This window comes from Trachurus trachurus (assembly GCF_905171665.1).
Source record: "Trachurus trachurus genome assembly, chromosome: 24".
Taxonomy (NCBI): domain Eukaryota; kingdom Metazoa; phylum Chordata; class Actinopteri; order Carangiformes; family Carangidae; genus Trachurus; species Trachurus trachurus.
The window spans coordinates 23,369,497-23,383,880 of NC_139910.1; the positions used below are offsets into that span (position 1 = coordinate 23,369,497).

Sequence of the window (14,384 nt, forward strand, 5' to 3'; positions counted from 1 at the left end):
AAGCACATATTCAGTTCCTGTGTCTTTCTGAAAATGATTGACAGGAAATGACACCAGACCTGTAGTGGCGCTTTAACACTGTCACACAAATACACAAAAAAAGAGAAGACGAGTGGAAAGCTTGCGCGCTGTAAATAAACTCCAGTTAAGGTTAGTTAGGGTTAAATAAGTTGTTGCCAGCTGAAACATACAGTAACCATCCATGCAGTATCCAATGGGAGGCTCTTACCTATTAGCTTAGTTAAATCCAAGTGGTGACTTTTTGTTTTGGATGTGCAGTGTATTTCACAGTATAATCCAACCAGTCATCCTGTTTGATCGTAAAGTTCGGGTCCCCTCAGTCATCAAACAAGCTTCCTATAGAGGTTTTGCACTGATAATTAACATTAAAAAACTAAAATTTTGATCTTAAATAAGCTTCTATGACTCATTGGGATTCCAGGCAGTGCAGACACAAGGGGTGAATCCCTTAAAGACTCTCCTCTGTCAGCTGGTCCCACACTTAATGATTAAATAACAGAGTACTGTTTAACCTCCAGTGCTGCTTTCCAACCACTAATCAGAGTAAACCGAATCATTATACTAACACAAGACGCTTATCTGGAACTTTAGGCGAATCAAACCAAAACTCTCAACAAACTGAATGGCTATCTGACCATAAACCACACATGAACATAAACTGACAGGCTATCTCTGCGCTGTCTGGGCAGAAACAGCTCTTAACCAATACTGACTCGGTGACCACAGTCTAACCACAGGAAGCCACAAGAAGACCCATGGCTACCAGCAGAGGACAGAGTCTGTAGCCACGTCAGCACAGGTGAGGCAGAGACAGAGATTTTTAAAACAGTTCAACACTAACACAAGTGTCATTTGTTAATCCAATATGTCACAGAGCCAGTGTAATCGAGCAACAGATTTTGTTCCGATGTGAACATCCACCAAACTTTGCTGCAGTGAAACAAATAGTTCCTTTTATCATATTAAACATGTAGATCTCTTTATCAATGAATTATACTTTTTATTGTTTCATTATAGAATTGTATTATCCTGTATGCTTCTGCAATATTATGTACTTGACATTCATCCCAGTAAATTCGGAATTGAATTGAGACAGAGTGGCAGAGAGAGAGAGGGGGGGTGGGGGTCTCTGAGGACCAGGTGAATCATAAGACACAGTCCAAATTTTAAATGTCATTTCGCTAAAAGCATCAGCGTTTCAATGTGCGAGCTATAAATTCTCCACTGTAATCGATTTAGCTTAATTACAACAAAAAGAGCAGATCAGTAATTTGATCCGTCTCCTCTGACCTGTGACAGGAGCACTGAGTCGTACAGAGAGGAGCAGTTACCACCGCTCTGAAAACTACTGCGACCAGCCGTAACCTCCGATTTCTGACCCACAATCTAAATGTCGGGTCGTCCCACTGCAACATACCAACCGCAGCTCTTCACTGATCTACGCATCTTATTGACCGGTGGCCACAGCAATCAATGTCCAACCATCATTTCATTAGAAATGCTCCAGTGAACCGAGCAAAAATCGTTCACAGTGGTGTTAATGAGGGGTAAAAGAAAAAGAAAAGACTCGACTTACCAACTGTGTTCATGTGACAGTGTGTAGACAAACATCTCTCTATATTCTAGGAATGTGATTCTTTACATATGACTGAGTAAAAGAGTGCTGACAGTAGCTGGCTGGTCTGATTCACACGCTTTGTTTAGAAGTGGGTCAAACATGGAGGACTGTGACACACAAACTGCAACGTTGTAGACATGATTTTTAATAGATAACTAAAACCTCATTTAACTGGAGGTCTCAGTATTCCTCAAACTAAAGCTACGTTCAGATTGCAGGTCTTAATGCTCAATTCGGAGTTTTTGCTCAGATACGATTTTTTGTTTGTCTGTTCACATTACCATCTAAAAGATTCCAGTGTGAACGGTTTGCGGTTCCGAACTGACCCGCATGTGCAAAAGAACAATAACAACGACGCAGGAAACATAGAGGACATGAGTATTTCCACTTTTATTTCGAAATGTCTGTGAAATGGAAGCTGGAAAAAGTCTGCACAGCTGCTGAGGAGGAAAAGAATGAAGAAAAAGAGCCAAATGTATTTTAGTTTCAGTTAGGCTACCATTACTTTAGTTTGTTCCCTATATAGGAATAAACCTCCTAAAGTGTCTCAGCGTTCGTTTTTTTTAAGAAACAACGTCAACAAGGTTATTACAACCCAAAGTTTAACACCACATGTCCTTTTTTATTCATAATCTCCTCTCCTTCAGCGCTCACGTTCTCACAGCTGTTCTGTTGTCGGTAAACACACGTCGCTGCTCGTCAAATTATCCAATGTTTTATCGAGTCGTTTTTTATTGCTGTGTGTGTGTGTGTGTGTGTGTCCTGCCGCAGCTTCTCAAAACAAATCCTAGAGTAAACATTGTAAAGTGACGTAAAAGTTGCATCAAATCCGCCTTAGCTGTTCACACTGCGGTCGCATTGGAAAAAGTCGATCTGAATCTGATTCAGGACCACATTTGAAAGTGGCCTTAATCTAGGGCTGACCCGATTATCATATTTTGATCATCGAAGCTTCGCGGACATAAAATCGAATTTAATCGAAGCTTCGACAGCCGGGGGGGTGCGCGATCGTAGCGGAAATAATGAAAGTAATGGCAAACAAACACTGCATATCTCCAAAATCAGGCAGGTTTCCAGGATGCCAAGAAGCCTATTCATTGTAATGTAACAATTGCCGATGAGAACCGGTGTCAAAAAGGAAAAAACGAAGATAAAAAAACAATCGATCACAGACTTCATGATCGATTACCATGGCAACGAACGAAGCTTCGAAGCTGTCAGATTCAATGGGACTTGTGCGGTTCACACTGTCAAAAGCAAATCGGATATGGGTCACATTTGAGCGATTCAGGTCACACTGCAGAATGAACGTAGCCTAAGTGCCTCTGCCGGTGCCTGAAACCCACTGAATAGACTTGTGTAGCAATTTTTCTAAAATTCTCAAACATCCAGTCCAATCCTTATACCTCAAGTGTGCAGGTTTGGTTTGCTCTCTTTCATTCTTCACATGATGACTTTTATCATTTACTGTGTACACACCTGAGCCCTCTGAGGAGAGATAGTGTGTGCCAATATCTCTATTTGAATAATTCCTAATCATCCAAAGAGCAAGGTCAAAGCTGCCTCAGTACAAGACAGACAAGACCAGGATGAATTCAGTGGTGACAGTGGTTGATGTTTATCTGGCTGACCGTGTGCTACCTGCAGCTGCTACTGGTCCTGCTTGGTGCCGCTGCCAGACCAGCGAGGCAGCGGGGGAAGAGAGAGAAAGAAAAAAAACAAACAGGCCTGAACAAGCTGATTCTGACTGATTCAGATGAGTTGCGATGCAGAGCTCAACCAACAGTTCAGTTCTGTCTCAGCCATGCAAATACCTAACTGACAGCTACAACAGCAGCCCGGTCTCTGTTGCACATTTAAATCTATTCAAATCATGGCTGTGTCAGACTGACAACTCTAAAGTCTGAGGAAAAAAAAAAAAAAAAAAAAAAGCGGCAGCTGCCCGGGGGCCTATAAGCTGGAGAGCTGTACTTCTGACATTTCACGGTAAAGGTTCAAATGTTCAAAGTTCACGTTTAGCTCAGTTTATTTACAGCCTATGATAAAAACTACTCACAGCTGCCTGGGAGAACAATGAGACTGTATTCCTTGCACGCAGCCACGTATCAGAAAAAGCAATCTAGTGAGCGTAGGAAGAGATGAGCTATTTATCATCATTTAACAACAGTTGTTAAAACGAAATGTGCGGCAACTGTCATTTCATCAAGAGAAAATTATCAGTGTGAAATAGGGGTGGCTACCTTCAGAGCGCTGCAGCAAAGGCAATAAATGAAGTGGCCAGGTAGTGATGAAGAGGTAATCGGCATGTCCAAAGACAGTAATGACGGACAGGGAGAGACAGACAGGAGAGGACAAAGTGGCAGAGACAGATCTGAACCAAAACGGGGAGAGTGAGAACGAAGCAGAGCTTTTATCTGACGCCTCTTTGAGCAGGGATAGTCAATTTCCATCACCTTTTGCATCACCGGTAACGACACATCTCAGTGCTGCACATCAAAATTTCATTAAGGCTTTGCTTCAGCACCGGAAAAACCACCCTTAAATTTTTTACGCCTGAAATGAGAGAGGTTCTCCTTGACAATGTTCAAGTGAGTGCAACAACACAGCTTAAGAGCAAGGTAGTGTAATCATTTAAGCCATCCTCTTCCAAGGTTAAGTCTCTTATTTCATTCCCCCGACCTTACGCGTCTACTCCTCTGTCATACATTCACCCAGCACTCAGTGTCAAACTGTATTCTGTGTGAACTGTGTCAGATGAAAGGAATCAACACATTAGAGATCATTTTTGAATAAGTGGTCCGGAAATAGGCCAGCATAAATGTTATAAATACCTGTGCCTATGAGACAATGAGAAGCTTAATCATCCTCTTCACTCTGCTGCCAGACAGAGCAACCTTTGATTAGGCCCACATGAGCTGTCTGCTGGCACCGGAGCACTCAGCCTCACAACAACTACATTATTCTGTTGTGTTATGAACTCCATTATATCATCTATGACTAATTTAAGATTCGAGATTTTTTAAAACATTTTTTACCCATGACTCATTTCCTGTCTGTAACGCAGTTTTAATGGAAGAGCAAAACAATCCGATTGTTGCGTTTCCCGAGTGATGTTAAAAAATATTACACTTGTGTGAGCTGGTTGTAATGACTTAAGAAAATAGGAGCAGTGTATGACTTCTATTGCAGCAGGTAAAGCACACACAGAGTTGAAGTGACAAGAACAGGGCAGGTTTACCCTATGGGAACTAATAACAGTGATAGGGGTACACTATCATCATGCAGGGGTTATCCTTTAAACATCAGTCTGAGCAAAGTCAACACTTTGATTAGAAGTGATGGTTGCTACCCTGAAGGATGTAGAAAACAAGAAACGCTGACTCAATGCTCTTTCACAGTCTCACCAAAGAAAGAATGTACAGTATATGCTGTAAATTCTCAAATAGAAGCACAGGCTTTTATTGGCTTCAACTGCTGAACTGAACTGGCTTTGAGACAGGCGTCTATGGAACTGGTTTCTTATTCATTTCGCACAAACCCTTTGCTCAGCAACGATGGGAAAACCTCAAATCCTTCAATTCTTACTGTTTAAAATAGTAAGTATAGAAGGAAAGAGCCAGATCCAGAGCATACATTCATTTAGAAGTTTTAATTGGCAGGATTGAAGTTTTTCTATATAAATGCATGCTCCGCCTGTTGTCAACAGGCCGGACTGGCCGGACCCGACTGGACCAACCTCACCAGGCTGGTTTGGGCCGGGTTCAATATATACAATAACCCAAGTCAGACCACAGGCTTCCTTTTTTTTTGGCCTGGTTCGGGCTGAGAATGACCTAATGCTGTGAGTCGGGCCGTGTCGGGTCCAGGTTTTAATACCTGCGGGTCGGGATTTTTTTTTTTTAGAACTCTCGCATGAATAAGCAGCCTAGAAACTGCTCAAACAAGTGATTTGGGGGTTTTGAGAGGTTTTATACATTCACAAGAACTTGCACAGAAAATAGACCCGGCTTCTAATTGAGACTGTTCTTATTTGCTCAAACCTGTAGCCAGATCCAGCCAGTATAGACCGGCGTCTATTTGAGACTAGAATTTGTGGTATTATATAATAGGATTCATATTTACAGAACAGAACTGCATTACATTCCATAGTTGTCCTGTTACTTCCTCTAACCCCTGCACATCCCTGACTCTTACTGACTGTGGACTTATTAAGTGTTTTCTTCAGTTGCTTCTGCAGCGTCAACATGGTTTTACAAGCCATGTGATTGGGAACCCTTATCACTTGAATCCAGGGTGTCTTAGCCCCTCTTCTGAGCTGCCCGTCCAGAGCTGCTGCCAATGTTAAGTCACCTCCATTACATCGACAGACTCAGCTGAAGTGCTGAGTTTCACACTGAACAGTGTTGGCACCAGCAGAGTCTTTAATCAACCAAAAGGCTCTAAGTGGACCAAAAAAAAAAAAAAAAAACCCTCTTTCCGGATCTGTGGCTCTAAGTTTTGTGAACAGACCTCAGTTGTTCTGGAGAGGAAATGAACAAAACCATGTCCTTCCTCCACCTCCCTCTCAGTGTGTATGCGTGTGTGTGTATGAATTTGTTTATACACAGACCGGCACAGTGGAGTGGAAAAGAAGTCCTAATCGAAATTTCAAGAGAAACTCGGGCGCAAACAAAGCTCTCTGAAATCACCCGTGGAACAGCTAATCTAAAAGAGTCCGCTAACGCTTTTCTTCCTTTCACACTTCTCTTTTCCTGCTTTTGACTTTTTGCTCCAGTGATTCACTCCATAACGTCACGTCCACACATATACAGGCCACTGTTTCTCTATATTAAAGTTCTGCCCCGCTAAGCAGACAGGTCAACAGTTTACATTCCCCTGTTTAAAGGTGGCTGCTCTGAGCCAAGCTGTTGTTCATATCACCTAATAAAAACCGCAAAATGGAAAAGAGCTGCTCTTGTTTTACATTTTGTTGTAGAAACACTCACTGATCCCAAGTAACATCGGGTCGAGTCACTTGCTTAACTGTCACAATATTTAAATGTAGGAGTAACAACAGTTTTTCTCCTGCTCCTCAACCAATGAATCACATCTATAAAGGTACAGTGCAGATACATCTGAAGCTGATTATCAATAACCCTGCCCTGAACTTCATACAGTGTTGATAACAAAGCCCAACCCTCACCTGATTGGCTGATATCCTCTACAGGTGTCTGAACATCTTATCTGAGCAGTGAAAAGGTTTTCCTCGGCATTCATGAGTGAAAAGACTCTTTTTTGTCTTCTAAAGCAAAACACTACAGAGAGGTTTGATCTAATGGTTTAGGAAACAACACTGTGTCAGGGAAATGATCTGCAGTATTACCCAGACCTAGTCGCCCCTGTGCTGCACTCCACTTTACACTTTTAAGATGAAAAGCACTTTGTATCAGACATTTGAATGGGAGCTAAATACCACTTCTGAATGCTGCACATTAACTGGCGGTTACACATCCGGGGAAATATGCAGAATGCCAGTCACTAGGTGGGTTTACATTTTAAATGGTTTCAAGTAGGTTTGCTTTAAATCAATCTATTTGAAGATTTCAGCTCGAGCTTTTACCTGGGTTACAAAGTAAACTGGTTGGGTGTTTACATGCGCCGACGAAACAAATGTTTCGGATGTGCGCGCAGCCGTGAGTGATTGCGTTACTGTGGTTACACAATATTGATTACGGAAGTGCTGCAGCTCTGTCAAAAACAAAACAGAAACATGGAAATACATCGTTTGTTGTCCGTTGTTTGTCTTTGCTGTTATAATATTTATCTTTATTAAACAGCAGCATGACATACGTATGCCTACTGTTAGAATCCAGCAACAGGAGAAGAAGAGCGAGCCTTCTGGAGTCGGGGGTGTGTATGTAATATGTTGCCGGCGTAATATTTTGATCTTATACAGTAGTATGTCCAGTAGTAAATAGGTTTCTCTTGAAGTCCGTCTTGGAGCGGTGGATTTCTTGCTCGACATTTTCGCTTGAGTGGCAGCCAGGCACGGCTCGTGCGTGCCGAAGCATGCGTGTGTGCGTGAGCATGTACAGAATGAACGCAGCCAGAAATCAACCCGTTTCAAGGTATACAGTACATGACAGACAGAACGCTTCAGAAAAGGTTTAAACTACCCCCTTCAAACCGACTGGAATTTCAATCGGTTTGGGGTAATTGAGACAGTTTGAAGTGTTTATATGAAGTATTTTCAATCTGTTTGGTCTTTCAAACCTATTTGAAACCGTTTAAAACTGTCCATGTAAACCCACCTAGTGTTACTCAGGTGGAAGTAAACACAACAGCTGCAAAATGGCTTTCTTCATCTTTTTTAAGTTTATTAATTATTTGTTCTGGTGTTGGAGTGACCCCAGCCTTGGCTATCTCTTCCACAAGTTCAGTACACAACTCGCTCTTTCTTGTGCTGCTTTCTAGCTTTTCTTTAAATTGTGTACACGCCCAAATCGCCACTAGCCGACCACCGCTGTTGTAAATCACTACCTTCCAACTATTTTTTGGTTCCGTTGAAAACCGACTTTTCAGGTTCTGAAGCTATTATTGGTTTCGGCCAGTTCAAAATTGAGTTTGGGAACCGGAACCATGGAGCCCTGCCGGTGTGAAACCCTATAGATTGTATGGATTCAAAATTTTACTGCCATTTTAACTTTTCTATTCATTACTGATATAATTAATGGGATAGGGTTTATCATGGCTTAATAGTCCTGTCTAATATTCTACAGTACAAAGGTGTAATGATGAGAGCGATGGATTGATAAACTGGGTCGAATGAAGAGAAGAACTGCACAAAGAATAAAATGAGAGGCTGACAGAATGTTACTGCATTAAGTTACAAGTCCATTCTGTGTATTTTTACAAATAAGTCCGCAAGGTTTATCAATGGTGATGTTATCAGAGGCTTCATTACAGCATCGTCCACAGGTTCAATCTCCTCCAAATTAAATGTCAGCCTAAATTACAACACCCTAATGCTAATGTGCTCTGAACGTGACTCAGGGAAAACCAGACCAACGGGGCATTACATCGCTCATTCCCTTCACAACACCTGTCATTATTTTCATCTCCTTATAGTTCCTCTTTCTCTCCTCCTTTCTCTGTTTTCCTCTCCCTCTGTCTTTTGCTCTCTACAGGTACAAAATGAAAAAGGGCCTCTGCGTACCCAGCCATAACTTGGCAGAGGTCACAATTCACTTTCAGTAGATTGGCTGGAGATTTATTCCTTGTCTCTAGCTCCCATATAGTGCTGACGGAGGTGGAGGAGCAGCAGCCGGTAATCACAGAAAATTGCTGTGTTGGGAGAAACAGATGTGTGAACTGCGCAATGACAGAGCAGAGAAAAAAAAAGGGAGTGTGTTTGTGTTTGTGTATCAAGCGTGTGTTAGGTTTAACATTAACCCAAAACCGCCCCGCCTCAGCCTGGGCTCCGGATTAGGTCAATCGGAGGCTCATTCACAAAATGTCCCACACACACACACACGTGCAGGCTGCCAACTGTGTGTGTCTGGTTTTGGCCCGGGGTGAGCTGTCTTTCACCTCTGGACATCACTCACTGCCATATGCTGCACACTTGTCCCGCCAGTGTCCTGAAACTGGCACAGTGCTGAAACATAAATCTCCCCAGAGAAAGCCTTTAACCTGCTGTTATAGCACACACGCACACACACACACACACACACACACACACACACACACACACACACACACACACACACACACACACACACACACACACACACACACACACACACAAGGAAACAATGGTATCAGTTTCAGAACGGCAACATTCTCCAGAACATGAGCGGGGGCCGAACGAGAATGTGACATTTCCAAGGTGTGTGCTGTCGCATGGCAACCATGGCAACTAAACGGAAAGCCTGTTAATTTGACTGAGTCAGTCCACCTCTCCCTGTTCACTCTGTAGCTCCTCCCCTCTGAGACTGGCTCCACCAACCGGGGAAGATATTATTTTTAACCAACTACAGAAGCACCTGTTCCTGGTCGGACGTTACAGAAATGGTCTGAATTCCTCGGGGCTGATTCCTGGTTGACATGGCACAGTAAAGTAGCCAACAATAGCAGAGGGTGAAAACGGTCACTAAGTGACTAACGATACTGGTGATGATTTTTTTTAAGGCTGTGTCTGCCTCATTTTACAAATGAATTCTAGGTAGAAGCATAGATCTCAAAATAGAAGCTTTGCAGATTTACCAATGTGTCTCAAGCCACAATAAAAAAAAGAAAATCGAACTGCCCACGTCAATGTCTGTGATCACAAATGATGATAAAACTCAAACAGGGAGTGTTATTTCACAACTCTGAACAAGGAACCAATACATATATTTGTAGTTTCCTGTTCCTAAATGTAACATGGGAAAGCACCTCACCTGGATGCTTTCTAAACGTCAAAGGAGTGATTTAATAAGTATGGGAAATCTGCCAACCTCTGAACTGTGACTAACATTTCCTGATTTGATATGATAAGAGCAGCACCGGACTGACTTTGTCTAAAATCACATGATTATTGATACTGCCATCCATGGTCATCATCGTCGCTGTTATTGCCGTCAGTGTCACTGTCAGATATTTATCCATCTGTGTAAGTGCTTGTACATTGTGTGTCAGTGAGTGTGTATCCAGAACAGTGGGTCTTTCAAGGTGAAGGAGAGAGCATGCAGAAACATATGAAGGCAGCCAAATGGACTCTGAACCAAACACATACAAACATAAGAGAATTATGACTGCAGGAGTTTACATAGCAGCAGCCTGTTTAAAAATACAGCAGTGTTGCAGCAATGTGAGCAGAACTGACCTCACACTCACAATACGCACACTTTGCACCTGTCTCTATCCACAGAGGGGACAGAAGAGACTGTCTTACAGCCTCAACCACATCAGACTGTATTAACGTGAACGACTTCAACGTCTAATCTCCAACAAGAGTAACATTGTTCAGTCTCCTTTATTGGAACCGATCCACCAGAAGAGGGAGGGGAGCAAAAAAAAAATCTAATTAAGCTTATCTTTGGATCCAGGATGTCTTAGCTCATCTGCAGAGCTGCTGCCACTGTTAAGTCACCTTGATCACCAACAGACTCAATGAAGAATCAATAAAAGTGTCTTGTTACAAAGTCCTTACAGGATGCCTCCTTACTAAGACCATATTTTCAGAACCGTTTTCTGTGGCTTCAACAAAAGCATGGGCAGAGGTAACTAGAGGATTCCCAAAGTCTTGAGTCATCAGCTGAGAAGCCAGACAGGAAAGGCAAAGAACAGCGCCACAAAACGGACCTGACATTGCATTTCTGTCGCTGTCAAAACTACACTTTGCCTTCCTGACCTTAAAACATGGCTGAAGTCCACTGTTGGATCAGACTTGGACAGAACAGCTCCTCGCTGGATGGAGGAGACAAATCTCGGGATTAGCAGCACAGTCCTTGTATCACCTCTCCTCCTCCTCTGTCTCTGGGTCTCCCTCATACACCAACATAATCACTGCTCTGCAACTTACAGGCAAGTCAAGTTTCTACAATGAAATGAGGCCGCAGGTCAACACCAACAAGTCCTAAGTGAAGTCCTGGCACTAAGTCTCATTTTTCTAAACATCTAATCCCTTAATCATCAGGAATTAGAGGCAACGTAGGCTGGTTTTACATCTGTTAAACATGACTGTTTATTGATCTGGTTGTTTACTGACCTCGCGCAAAGTTAAGTAATTATGGCGGGCCATCATTTCTCATCAGTTTAAAGCCAGGAACACTGCAGAACATCTGCTATTTTCATTTTGCTGCCATTTTGGCAGGTTGCAGCCGACACAGTGCCGGCGTGAAAAGCATGTGATACCAATGGTTAATACTGTGTTGCATTTGCAAACCTTGCTAAATTATATTATCATAATAAAATACCTAGTAAGTAAAGCTGTCAGACAGATGTAGTGGATATTCCCCACTAATAACTGGTACAGAGCACAATATGAAAGGCAGCTGAGTTGAAGCATCAAGAGGCATAAAATGAAAATTCTTAAGTGCAAATACCTGCAGAGACAGAATCCTCTGTCTCCAAGGCCAGAGCCTACAACATGCAAAAATGTCTATATAAATATCTTTCACATCATGAATGGCTGGTCTGGTTTCAAAGGCTCAGGGATCATACAAAGGCCAAAAAGGTAATGCCTAAAATATATTATTACTGCCATGAAAACCTTTCAGCTATGGGCTGTTGCACCACCTGAAAGAAAAAGTGTAGCGCTACAGTGCAACCGATACTCTGGAGTCCTGGGTATCATTAACATTACTGTTAATCACTGGGATTTGGGAGGAATTTAAATCATTCAGAGTGAAAGGGCGAACATCCAAGTGAAGTCACAAGTCATTGGTATCAAAGTCAAGTTCGAGCTGCCAGGGCTTTTTTTTCTTCTTTTTTTTCATTTTGCCAAGTCAAAATTAATCAGAGTCATGATTTGATAACGATGAATCTGAAGTGTTTTTCTGAAGCGAGAAGAAAAACTCTTTTCTTTTGTGGCATTAAACAAGTCCTGGTGCGAGGCCTCGGGGAAACAGTAAAAGTGAAAATAGAGTAAATAGTGAAAACTGTCTCCATCTGTGACAATGTGTGTTAGAAAGTATGCACAGTAGGCACACTGAGTACAGTTCTGCTGTGCTTCTGAAGAATCTGAGGAATGCTTTTACTCTGCAGGCCATCGGGCCGGGTCTCTAACAAACACACACATAACAACTGGACAGAGCATCGGCATCGCTGCTTGTTTAAATTGGTCTGTTGAACAGATGTGGTACGACGATGATGAGCCAGAACACACGAGACTGGACGTCTTAACACGCACATTTACCACACATTTACAACACACTAGTGTGTTGATTATGGCACAGAGGAATACAGCGGATGCCTTCCTTTATGCCCTAATAGAGTTTTGTCTGGGCTGAGCTCGGTATCAATTTGAGTTATTATGTGTGCGGCGGGACTGCTCTCATCGCAGAGAGAGAGACAGAACAGACACCCACACACATAAACACACACACACACAGACAAAAGCCTCATCATTCAACATCCTTGCTTTGTGACAGGAGTGCAGGCAATAATGATGAATTGATGCCAAAGAGCCTCACTCACTTCTCTTAGTGGAGAACCACACTCAGTGCTTGTTATCTCTGACCTCAGACACAAACTTTTCCACATGCACAAGGAAGCCAGACATCAAAAGTGGTCCTTGGGATTGTTTTTCTATCCGTCTGTCTCACGCTGTCTCTTTCCAAAAACCAAGTCTTTCCTCATTGACATAATAGGCTGCTCTCTCTGTTCCCAAGAAGGAAAAGTGCTGCGCCCATAAATGATGTGTGTATGTGCAGGTTTGAATACAGAGGTGTGTGTAGAGGGATAAAGTCTCAGTCAGCACTCCTGCCTGTGCTCTTGTATGGCCCTGGTAAAATACTCTCATCTAGGCAAACATAAAATCAATGGTGGCTATTAATTAGTCTACCTCTGACTGCCGCTGCTGATACAGTTCTACACACAAATAGAACAGGAGAACATTACACCCGTGGAGCTGTTCGGAGCTGGATTGGTTTTTAAAGAATAGAGGTGTTAAGAGGTGGACACACACTCAGGCTCTAAATATAAAAAAGAGAGCAATCAACAGCTTGACCAAACTGAAATAGCCTTTGCAAATTATATACGCACTTTCAAGGTTAAACTGAAAGGAAGTGCTTGTTAGTCTGATAGTATCCAGAAACTCATATTTCACAACCTTGTTCCTGGTTATTATAAAAGCCATCATTGAAGCACAGAAAAAAAAAAATCACAATGCACTATGGGTTATTCCCACAGGTGTCAGGTTAAGCACTGCAGGTGCAGCAGTTCAGATTTCTCCCTTTTGCAGCACTGCTCTGTCAGTGGCTTCATTCAGAATGGAGAGTAAGGGCCGTGCTTCCTGTTGTGCTACTAGGACTGTGGTCAGTGTCATTAAGCACAAATTGGAAATGGAAACCAATGAGACACAAGCAAACTGTCAAACGTAACTTGCAAAGGAAAACGGGGTTAGCAAATCAAACACATGGTAATCCCGAGGGCAGTCTGGAAAACATCACATTCGTCTTTGGGTTTTTTTTTATGTTCCCTTCATGTCAACACAGCTTTGAAACTGCAAGTTCAAACAGCTTAAATGCTCCTAAATGCTCCTTTTCTACTAAAGTGTACCACGGTGGTTACAACCAGAACACCAAACGTGGCCACCACAGATTTTCTCCTGGTGTTGCCATGGTAATGACAGTGATCCGTGATAAGGTCCGATAGTTTCAAGCAACTGCCTGTGAAACATGAAGACGGATGATCCCTGCGCTACGTCGTTTGTCAGCTTTTTCCTGAAGCGCTGTAACTTTCCATAGTCTCAAAATTTAAAAAAAAAACTGTTGGAATCAGTTTTCTGACAGCTGACTGTGAACCAAGATAATGTTGGACAAAATTTGGATGCACAGAGGCCCGTTCTATTTTTTTTTTTCTTTTTAATTTTGGCTCCAAGCCCAATGCAAACTCATGCACTGTGCCGGCCAGTCAGATACGTGCGAGCACACAGTCCAGATGGAAGACCTCATATTGTGTGTACCCTATTTGACTGTGATAATTTGATGTTTTGAAGCTTTCAAAACTGAGATAAAGGAAAATTGCTGTTGCTGCTGTTAAAGCATTGAACGAATCGGGG

The 14,384-nt window shown here is 42.4% G+C and overlaps 1 protein-coding gene across 1 annotated transcript in view; it reads right to left on the reverse strand.

Annotated features, from left to right (window-relative positions):
• plcb1l (phospholipase C beta 1-like) overlaps positions 1–14,384 on the reverse strand; it is a 125,933-nt gene that overhangs the window by 103,899 nt on the left and 7,650 nt on the right. The window lies entirely within an intron of this gene.